The sequence below is a fragment of the Ictalurus furcatus genome, chromosome 24 (assembly GCF_023375685.1).
Source record: "Ictalurus furcatus strain D&B chromosome 24, Billie_1.0, whole genome shotgun sequence".
Lineage (NCBI taxonomy): Eukaryota > Metazoa > Chordata > Actinopteri > Siluriformes > Ictaluridae > Ictalurus > Ictalurus furcatus.
The window spans coordinates 17551883-17564154 of NC_071278.1; the positions used below are offsets into that span (position 1 = coordinate 17551883).

General features: G+C 38.0%; 1 protein-coding gene across 2 annotated transcripts in view; it reads right to left on the bottom strand.

Moving 5' to 3' along the window:
• The window catches only part of calcr (calcitonin receptor), a 54924-nt gene extending 49733 nt beyond the window's left edge, over positions 1 to 5191 (bottom strand). For both annotated transcript variants that reach the window (XM_053612722.1, XM_053612723.1), the window contains exon 1: positions 3483 to 5191. The gene's annotated coding sequence lies outside the window, so the exon portion shown is untranslated. The remainder of the gene's footprint in view (positions 1 to 3482) is intronic.
• Between the last annotated feature and the right edge of the window lie 7081 nt (positions 5192 to 12272).

A 12272-nucleotide genomic window follows, 5' to 3' on the forward strand; every position in this document is an offset into this window, starting at 1 on the left:
CTCCAAAAAAATAAAATTAATAAAAAAACCCATTCATGATGCTTATTCATGATGTTTCATTCCTTACGTGACGTGAAGTCCTCAGCCAAAATGTAACTGTTTGACATCCATACTTCAAATATTAACATACTTAAAGGAGATTCTACAGTAAATCTTTATTTAAAAGTTTAAAAGTTTAAAAATGTACAAGTGTCAAATACTATTCAATCTGTCATATACCGTGGACACTTATTATCTAAAAGATTGTATCATCTAAACTCCTCCGCCAGTCAAAGTTTTATAAGAACCATCAAACAATGCGAATCAATTCAGTCTATCATGGACACGTAATAGAGACTATTACACAATGCCGAGAAAGCTGACAGTGAAGTACAAAGGCAGCTGTTATTTTGAAAGTCAGTACACACAAACCGTTGGTATCATGAATAAATGTGCCCAGAAAAGAACACATAAAGACAAAATGCTATAAATGGAGAATGTCACCAAGTGACAGTCATATATATCATATCAAATTGCATCCACATTTCTTCTCCCCCTTTTTTTCATCAGATTGACTTCAGAGTTAAATATACCTCATAGTGCTGAGCATAATAAAGCAACAGCAATCACTGCGTCCTCATTACAAGAGGAAAAGCAATCTTGTAGTGACAATGACGCATACAGTGCTAACTTGAATACACAAGCCCATGTCATGCCAAACTACATACAGTTTATTGCGCTGAGAGAAAGAATTAAGCAACAATATCACACCTGACTGTGCGCGAGCACATGAAGCCTGTGTATTAGTAGCCCATAAAGAGTGAAAATGGAACATCAGTTTTATAAAGCGTGTTAAATTAAACAACTGACATCGCATTATGGGAAATAAATGGACAACACAGACTACTATGAGAAAGCCATGAGCCCATTAAATTCAAGTTTTCGAGGTGATCCAACTTTGTACCGAATGTTACGAAATTTAATTGATGACTGTAGAACCCACATGATAATTTCTCTCGATCTCTGTGTCTCTTCATCATGAGAGCTTCATCAATAATCATTACTAAGGTAAAAAGGTAAGTAATAAAAAGAAAGTACAATACAAATCATTCAAGAATATAACTGTCCGCACACACACACACACACACACACACACACACACAGAAACTCATATTAAAACACCCTATTCATATTACAGTACTCTCACAGATAAGGCATCTCAGTCAGACAACCATACCTAGCAACAAATGAACTCCTAATTAAAAAATAAAAACAAACAAAGAAAAAAAACCCCCAGAAAAATCATGCATTCGGATCTAAGTGCTAATGGAGATGAGTGCTTTTATCAGAATAGTGCAAGTGCATCATTTGGAAAACTAAATGAGGTTACATAAATGAGGAGAACAATGAAAAATCACAGACTTTCACATGGACTTTCAAATCAGATTATCTAGGAGGATAACCTACATGTATATAAATATAAATATATAAGCAGTGTGTACAAAAGGAAGGATGAGAGCAGTGAAGTTGTAAGAAATGCTAAACTGACTTTCCAACTAACCTGAAATGTCTGTCACACTTCACAGGAGGCTATTCAAAGCATGAATAACTACCAACTGCACAGTGCATCTCACAGCATACGACTGTACCGTAGCTCCACCTATTGATACCTCATTTTCGTTATAGATGACATAAACAGCCAGCTCATTTAAAATTTTATATAAAAGTTCATTACATTACATATGATAGTCATCATGACATTTACATTCGGACCTCCAATATACATAGATTCAATATTTAGTGTATCAACTATGCACATAAAACCACTTTAGGGCAATCCTGAGTACAATTCTTTGAATTTAATTAGCATATTGTTGGCTGTACGTCAAATATAAGCACGCATAATATTTTCTAACCATTTAAAGATAATTCTATTGTATTTGTGGTCAATAAAGCTCATAATGTAAACTCCGACTACGCCAGGTCCCAGCATTTTATTATTCAGTAATTTATTTTAAAGCAGGTTACTCAGTAACTGTATGAATTATTCAGTAACTACAGTGAAACTAATATGAACGATATGTAGTTAAGAGAATGAGGAATGTGATTCTACAGCAATCTGGCTGATCATTTACAAAAAGCTTTTCAGGTCTTGGGCAAGTGTCTTTCCTGGTAAATCACCTTGACAGTAAGAATTAAGTTCTGCGGGCATGCTGAAATTGGCTAAGACACGGGAGCACACTGTACACACACCGATGAATAAAACATGGGTCATTATCACGATTAGGATTGAATCACAGCAAGTGAATGACTATTACCCAAGCGGACCGAGGAATATCACTGAGCAATATTCTTGCCATATTTTTTTCTTCTTTTTCTACTCTGTGCCCTGGATCTTTTTAAGTCTTGTGACACAGAGCTGGAGTGGTACTTGCGTTCGGTATGCTCTCTATCTTATCTGTATAATGGTGTGGCAGCATGCAATGGACACAGGCAAACCAGTGATTAATGTGCCTATATCGCATTGTAAAAATGTTTTAAGAGCACGACAAGCATCTGCCCTGCGGGGGCAAGACTCCTCATCTTACTTTCGTTTACTTTATCTCTCTCTCTCTCTCTCTCAGACCGAGCTTAAATGCATTTCCATGTAGTTTATTCAGAGAAGACCCAGATTTAGCTCCTTAAATAGAGAACAATATTGCATCACACTGTACCATTAATCCTATTGGGTGTTTAATGCTTTTGGAGGGGGGGGAAAAAGACATTTAAACACAATTTGTCTATTTTGTTTTGGTCAGGCATGAAGGCATGGTCCATAATATTTCATTTTGTAATGGTTCCTTTTTTCCGTCGTGCCTATACAATTTCCAACTGTAGCCTATTTCTAGGTTATGCGTGAGCCTAGAGTACGTCCAATTGAATCTTCCAGCATTAAAGTAGAGATGGAAGAGTGCTGCTCTATAAAGAATGTATAAGTGGCTGCATCTCCTGATTAAAGAGGAAATATGTCTTTACACTGCACTGCAATGCAGGATGTCGAATAGCTTACTGAAGTGCTGTTATGCATGGGATATAATGTTAATTCAAAAATACTGTAGCCTGGAGGAAATTTGCTTTCTTTGAAAGAGCAGGGTGGTTCCTTCATACAGCCTACTGAATGGGCACAGACAACAAATAAGATATTTAATAATGATCATACATTCAGGACAGTGAATAGTGTTTGTTGACTGCTTTCTGTTTTGAGAAATTAGACAGAAACCAGCTATATTTATGTCAAGTAGTGTGATATTTGGATGTGCTACTTTGTGCATGGGTTTGGACGTTATCAGTTGCTGATTTCTGTAACCTGCACTCAACAACTAACTCAAAGCAAAGATCAACTGGAGAAAGATCCATCAAGTCCACTGGAGTGAAAATGCAACATGATATTCTAACATAATTGAACATCCAGATATCATGGGAAAACCATTAGGCTCATGTGACAGGGTAATATGAAGTCTTACCGTTGCAAGGGTAAACGTGAAGTCCTCGTTGGGTTCAGTGCTGATGCCCTGACTGTAAACCACTGAATTCCATCCTGAAGCGCACTGAGAAGTTGCCGAGGACGCACGGTGATGCTTCACTCTCTTACCTTATTTACCTCTTGTTTATTTCTCTTAAAAACCATATCCACTTAATTTGAAAATAATTAAAGCTCTGGTGCAAATGATGGATGAGTACTTTTTGATGAGCGCTGTGACGAGGACGCAAAGGTGGTTACTGTCGTTTCAGCTGAGCTGTCGGTAGTCTACGCGCTTCTAACTGCCAGCCGTTTTCACGAGCTCTCCGGGCTTCTCCCGGACTCACAGCTGATCGACCCTGGTTGCCAGAATGACTTGATTTTCTCCCCTACCAATCACGTAATACAAAACGCCTAGTTCACTATACTATCCCTAATAATAACAGGGTCATTCATCAGAAAGGCACCATTCCTGGATAATAAACAAATCAACCCAAATTTTATACTAGGTCAAAGGAATTAAAAAATTAATACAGAGTGGGTTTGATGAACAATCTGGCAACGCAGGTGATCGCAAGACGGCTTCCTCGTCACTGTAAGGAAAGGCGCAAAAACGCGCAGAGCCGCTGTGCGCCATGAAAAGTGTCAGGGGCGGAGGGTCTGGCGCATTAAGGACCAAACATTCCGAGAAAAAAATAGAAAGAAAAAGAACAATGAGCAGGGGGGGGAACGATCAAGAGTCAATTAAAACGCATGAGTGAAAAATAACAGCTCATCACAACTGAGAAAACGTGCTGAATACTGTAACACAGAAGGACTCAAAATTCAAAGTAAAACATGTTGTTCGATGTATATTTGCAGTGATAGGGTCAAACAAGGTTTCAAGAGACAAACTTAAAATATAATATGCAAAAACTTTTGATTGCAACCTTTACAATTTATCTACAAAACGAAATTCTATTCAGTTTATTCATCTCCATCCTGATCAGGGTGGTGGTGGATCCAGAACCTGTACTGGGAGAACTGGAATAACCCATAGATGGAATGGCAGTCCACCATGCGTGCATACCCACATTCATACCCACCTACTGAGATGTTTTTTGGGAGGTGGAAGGAAACCGGAGTACCAGGAGGAAACCCATACCGACACAAGAGAACGTGCACAGAAACTCCACACAGACAGTAAGACTAGCTCAGGGACCCTGGAGCCGTGAGGACGCAATGCTACCTAGAGCAAAATGGGCAGAAGTGGGTCTTGTTCTCCAAACCTGATTTGAAAAGGCAGAGTTAAAACAGGAAAGAATGGGCAAAGGTTCTTCTTGACATCTCACAAAGAATGTGCATGCAGGTTATTATGGAATATTGAACTAACATTTACTATTAATATTATACCATACACTATTTGAACATTTCTGTGAACATAAATACTACATGTCTTGGTATAAAATTTAAAACTGAACTAAAATGAAAAGTTCCAAAAACCTTAAAGGAGTATAAGGTCTTTGGGTGTAATTATTTGAAGGTGAAAAACCATTCTGACAGATTTAAAGATTTTTCAAGACTACACTGGATTTTCCACCTGAACGACTTCAATCCCATAATTACAAGATGTACCTTTAAGATAAGAAGATAAGAATACCCTTTTATGGTTCGCCAGAAACATGATTAAATTGTAATACCTGTATCCTTCCATGGTTTAATGTGTAACCTGGAATACAGCATATTGACAATAGCCCTTATAACATAACATCCAGATCCTCTGATTATTTGGTGCATTGCATTATATCAGCTAATGTGCTGGTTATTACATTTATTATTAGAGTTTATTTAATCAGTATTCCTGTCAATATCTCTGCTGAGTTTGAAATAAATATATGAAATATAGCTAGACTGAAAATGTGCCATTAGCGGGAAATCCTAGTATTTCAGACACTTCATTTAGAGTTTTCATAAAACTGTGTGATAGGAAGGAAATGAATGCCAGCATTTGAATGGAGCTTCCCAATGATTATGAAAAAGAAACATAAAGACTAAATCATGTTTTAAGCCTGATCAGGGGAATATTTATCTGTGGCATTAATTTGCTTGAGAATACACGTAATCAAAATTATAGCATACAAAAAGCTTTTCTTTTTAAAATCCCACAACTGGATTTCAAAAAAAAAAAAAAAAAAAAAAAAGGCACAAATGAGCGAGGTTAGATCAAGATATTAGACATAGAAAATAATCTTGGATATTTTGTTTCCTCCACTTTCATTACTGTCCAAATTTTCTGATTTAATTACACTTTAAAAAATGCTGGGTTATTTTTTCTACCCACACGCTGGGTTGAGCCTTTTGGGTCATTTAATTGGGTTATTTTTTCAGTCTTGGGTAGTTTTGTGTAACCCGCTGGGTTAGTGGCCGGGTCACTTTCACCGACAGTTGAATCAATTCACCCCTCCCACACCCCGTCGCCTCAGCCCAGCTCCTTGGGTCAAATCAACTCGGCGTCTTCAAAAGTGAATATCATGTACTGCTTCCTCAGCGTTGGCGTTACACTACTTGTGTCATGTGTTTATGTTGGCTGTTAAATATGGACTGAGGTTATTCTAGAATTCTCTGGCTCTGCATCTTATCTGAGGTTCTGAGAGTTAGGGTTAGCTAGCTGGATGCTGTCACCAATCACAGTAGGGATGAGTGATGCTAACCTAGACGCTCACCTGAGCTGATAACATTACTTTAGCATACAGCTCGCGGTAATTTTAGACATTCATATTACCTTTTTGAAAGTTAACATAGCATTACAGCTGTTCACCATGATGTAATCAGAGAGTGGGTTAACGTTAACGACATTTAGCAAGTGTTTTGGACGAGGCAAGCTGCAGTAATTAGCATTAGGAGGATGGGTTAGAGCCGTGTTTCTTCATGTATTCGGTGAATGTTAATGCTGGTTAACAGGTGCAGACAGTCAGTGGCTAACAGAACTTAGCTAGCTCAGTAATGTCGAGGCCAAAGGTTCTTCACAAGGTTAAAATTAACAACCCAACTTGATGGGTTAGTTTAGCCCAAAATGTCTTCTGTCCTATATTTACCCAGCTGTTGGGCTAAAAATAACCCAATTTGGGTTGTATTTAGCCCAGTGTTTTTCAGAGTGTAGTTAGTTAGTTAGGAAGGTGAATAGGAAGGCAGGTAGGTATGTAGGTTGGTGGTTAGGTAGGTAGCATTTAAGTAGTTAGTTAGGTACTTAGGTAACTTATTTTTGGTGATTCTAAACCAGAAAATGCAGAATCCTTTAACTGGAACTCCCTGATGTGGCAGACACTTGCCTCTCAGATTCTCAATTATGTTTACCAGATTACCACTGCCAAATATGCATCAGGGCAGAGTTCTGTAAATGTCATTATAATTATGCTTCACCATTGAGGAAGCTGTCTTTTGTCAGCAAGTTTTGTCTGTGTGATTGAGGTTGAGGGTTTTGCATGCACATTGGATTAATTATATCAATGTCTTGTAAGCCAAGAAGGTTGTTTGTAATTCAAACACAAATGACAAGTATACTATGTATGTGTGTGGGCTGTGGTTATGATTAAAATAGTGAATTGCTGTAAAAATATAAATGTTATGGTAACTATGGAAAATTCATATGAAAGCGTGAAATAAATGAATAAAGCTTTATTTAAAATGTATTGTAAGATAGTACTTTGTAAATAGTACTACACATTTATCAAGGATAGTCATGAATTTGGAGTTATAGGACTTGGAAAGGTAAAATTTTGGGATTTTGGAATTACTGACCACTGGGATAGCTTTGAATGTCCATTGGACTATTCTGAACCTTGGAACCTAAGAAACCTTTCTAAAAATATAAATAGGAAATATATGTATCTATGTATATGTATGTATTGAAATATCTTGTTTTAGGAAGGGGACTTGGACTGCCGTATAAAAATCCGGTTACTTTTCTGTTCTTGAAATGTTAAGTAATCATGACTTTTACAGAAAAAAAACAAACACACACACCAAAACAAACCTCTCCTTAATCCACCTGTCATGCATGTGCATCATGTATACACACAGATTTACAGGTAGGTGATAGGTGCCATGATGCATATTTATGGACCATTAAAATGACCTGGTTTCAACACACTTTCACCATCTGTTTGGTGGTGAAATGCAGCATGGTAGCAATGATAAAAAGTATCCTGATTTAGACAGAATGCACATATCGCTTTCTTTCCATCTGCAAAAATAACCTCACGCTTGATGTGTTACAGCATTTTAGACTTTCAGGGTTTATCTAAATTTTCTCATTTGAACAAATGTGTCGTGGTTTGTGTGCACCTGATAAGTGCTATAAGCAGAATAATTGGATGTGCTAATCTGTCACACATCCTTAACGTGATGTTTTTCAAAGGGCACATGCACCTGAGCTAAAGGTTAGCCACAGCAGGCAACACAAAGGCAAGCTGCCCTTACCACATCTCATAAAATCACCTAGTGTCTCAGGACTGAATGCTGTTAGGCCAGTGCCTCCTCCCTAAAAAGAGAGGAAATCAGGCTTTTTTTTTTTTTTTACATAGCCACCGTGTTATCCAAAGTGTGGTGGAAAGGAGGTCACATCCTACCTGTTACGTAAGCAGATATAGGCCTCTATTGAATGATGATAATGCCATTAGTATTGAGTGTCTCCTTCCATTAAAAATTTGTCTGACAAACTCTGTGACCCTGTGGGAGATAATTCTCAAATCACTGGCTTGTGCTAACGTGAAAAAATAGGATGTTGTGTGGATCTCATGAATATAAAATGAACAGTAGTGATTCTGTTGTATTTCTTCATGGAACTGCACTCTAAGACACGGTTAAGTTCGAATTTACTTTTTAAAATATTTGGGGAAATCGGTTGCCTTAAAAAGACGAAGTAATGAGTAATGAAAACGTAATTGAATTGAATTTAAAATTTGAAGTTAAATACACTAACTGCTAAGTAGATTGTTTGTATTTTCATCTAAGCAATGTACCATATCCCAGTCAGTTCAACACATAATTTACAAGACTGAATTAAGGTTGAAAAAGGTCAGACTAGGTCAGACAATAGTTTGTCTCTCAAATCAACAATCAGTTTATTATAGAAGGGTAATTTCAAATGTGAACAATCACATGATGTATTTTACACATGTGGTTTTTGGACAAGTCACATGTTGCTATGTTACGTTATGTTACGTTACGTTACGCTACATTACATTACGTTACGTCACGTTTCACGCATCATTATTTCTGCACGTTATTTTTGCACGTGCTCGGCATGTGGTTTATTTACTTGAATTCAAATGTGCAATTTCAGGACCAGTTTATCACATATTACTCACGTCATCACATCTAAATATATGTGATTTTTTCTGTATTGTGCTACCGTATTGTTTCCACATGTATGTACGTGTATATCCTAGTCCTACCTAAAGCAGTCCATCTTCATTTCCTTAACATATGAAATGATTTAAACCCTTAAACAGCCATTTTTTTCCCTTTTTCATGTCTAATGTAAGAAAACTTGGCATTTTAATTTGCCAAAATACAATCCCTGGGCCACTGAACTAAGTAGAGATAGGTCATGCTGTTCTCTGGTGCACTCCCATTTATAAAGCTGCTTTTCTGATGTTAACAAAGTCAATGACTGTGTATCGAAAAGCGATGACATTAAAACAAAATTGTGGTGCTGGTGAATGGCCTGGTGGGTCGGACCAGTCGCCGGTTAGAAGCTCAATCTCCTGTTTTTCAAATGTTTTATACTACTTTGTTTCTTCTAGCAAAATCAAAAAGTCATCAGCTTTAACATTCAGTCTGAAGGCAGTCAGTGAGTTCCACGTGGTTTAAAACGATTGAATTAAACCAGGGTCTCCTGGTAGCAGGAATCAAAATTACCTGATGGTGTATAATCACATGTCTTTGAATAAATCCATTCGCTTCCATCTCATAAAAGGTTAATCACAGAACACAGGAAAATGTCTAACAGCAGCACAAACTCATATTGTATTGATTATTTATTAGACACTCATTAGGCCTTTCTGATGTCTAGATTTGAAAGTGTCATTGCAGGGTATATGCAGTCAGCAGTGTGTATCTCAGGGGAAGTGTACTGCCACCTACCAGCAGCCACATATAAAACAGCATTTTCACTGCAAATTAGATTGCGCAAATGTGTTTACCTGCCAAAACATCTGAGAGCTGCCAAGTCTCTTTTTAATATAAAACCATTAACCTTTCGGAGACTGGTAGTAGAATGCGGCAAACGATTTCAGATAGATGTTTCTCTGCTTGATTCTGCATATTGCTGTTTTGAAATAATAATAATCGTAATTTTCAAAATAATCACAAAAGGGATTGTAAAGATTTTCTGTGTGGGAGTTACAAATGGAAAACAAATTTAAGCGGGGAGAACAGCTCTGTTATGTTGTGGGGGGAGCGGGGGGGCGATTTATATTTGCTGGAATGTTTTGGGTCTAATCAGTACAACTTTCTTCTGACTGATCACCTTTATCCTGTGATGAAACTTTTCTACCCTGATGGGAATGCTCTCTTCCGGAATGTTGATGCCCCTATTCATTTTCAAATACAGACAAACAATGAACTTCTTATAAATAAACAATGCAATAAAAGACCTTGTGCTGCTATTAGAAGTTCTGATTAAATTTTGATCAAATGGAAATGGATGGATTTAGGCAAAGGATCATGATTCTAACTACCAGGAGACCTACGTTTAATTAAATCGTTTTAATTGATTTTGGAGTTTGGGGTTAGCACTGTTTGGGGTCACCCAGATGTGTCGGGTTCCTCTCAAGTTTTCTCCATTATGTTGTCTCAGGAGTAATCTCGTGTTTGCTCAATAGGAATCTAAATCTACCTTCGGATTTCTGTTAACATGCTTGTGACAGTGTATACTGTTTCAAATGAAAAAAAAAATTGACTGAGATTTTGGAGCATGCCACAAAAACAAACCAAACACACTAACTGAGATCAAATCTTTTGGAAGGATGATGTTCAGCAGGCACTGTTAAAGAAATCTTAGATGGAATTTGCCTCAAAGCATGAATGCAGAACTCCACCTTGTGGCTGTTTATGCCAGTTAAAATGCAAGGCAATGACTGAGAGCAGTGTGTCTCCTCCAGTGAAAGTCATCAGTTTTTTATTCTCTTAAAGCCTTAAACTCTTAGAATCCATCTAGGGTCCAGATTAATATTCCTCTCTCTCTTATCTACACACCTTTCCTATTGGTTTCACTGTACTTACTGAATAAAAAGCTTTCGATTAGCAACAGTATAATAAGCTTGGACGTAAGAGGTTAAATTCCTAATGTACAATGTAATTTTGCTTGACATGTGATCTACATTGGGGCGCACAGTGGCTTAGTGGTTAGCCTCACACCTCCAAGGTTGGGGGTTCGATTCACGCCACAACCCTCTGTGTGCGGAGTTTGCATGTTTGCATGTACTCCGGTGTCCTCCCCCAGTCCAAAGACATGCATGATAGGCTGATTGGCATGTCCAAAGTGTCCCTAGTGTATGAATGGGTGTGTGAGTGTGTATGTGATTGTGTGCCCTGCGATGGATTGGCAACCGGTCCAGGGTGTACCCCGCCTTGTGCCCCATGCTTCCTGGGATAGGCTCCAGGTTCTCCGCGACCTTGTAGGATAAGCGGTATAGAAAATGGATGGATGGATGTGACCTACAGTGTCTTTTGGTTATTTGAAATATATTTATCCTATCAATCATATGACCAATCCAGAGTCTTTAGCTGACCTGTGGTCTAAACAGACAAGCACACCAGGAGGTGCTACAGAGACACTTATACAGCTGCAGCCAGTACAAGATTAATGGCTTATTGCAGTCCATTACATGCATTCTTCCAACATGATGTGATGTTAAATGGCATTTATAGTCTCCAAAGGCCAGTTATGACAAGGTCTATTTTACTTTTACTTATACTAAACAGGCCAAGTGAAAATAGCTTTTCTATGTGATATTTGAATTATGTAACCTGAGACCCATCAATTTCACTCAGCTAGAAATTCATTAACCATGAGCTGTTCATGAGCTCCCTGGGCTGTTCAGGAAGCGTCTGAATAAAAAGTCAGACACTTCCTGTATGAGTGCTGTTCAATATGTAACTAGAAACATTGCATTCAATGATTAACAGCACTCATAACTGCAAGTCAGCTAGGAATTGTCTAATTATTCTGTGTAATCAGGATTAAAATGGTCTTTTTTATTACTATGTAGACCATTCTAGCACTTGTACAAATCAGCTTGTCTAGATTTGCTAGATGCTTTGTATCACTGCTAGTATAGCTGTTTGCAGAAGAATCTATTAAATGTAAATGTTGAATCAATGTAATCAGCATACCATACACAGTAAGTGCCAGGCTAAAAGTGGTTATTTTGAATAATCAATTATTATGACTTTCATACTAAGTCAAGTTTAAATTGTTTAAAAATCTGGGGAATGCCCACTATGTATATGAGAACCAGGTCAAGTCAACTCAAGTCAAGCCGATCGTTACTGTCACCACAGTGACACCACTGTCACCACGGTGTAGGTCCCCCTTGTGCTGCCAAAACAGTTCTGACCCATCGAGGCATGGACTCCACAAGACCTCCGAAGGTGTGCTGTGGTATCTGGCACCAAGACATTAGCAGCAGATCCTTTAAGTTGCGAGGTGGGGCCTCCATGGATTAGACTTGTTTGTCCAGCACACCCCACAGATGATCGATCGGATTGAGATCTAGGAAAATTGGAGGCCAACTCAACACCTTGAACT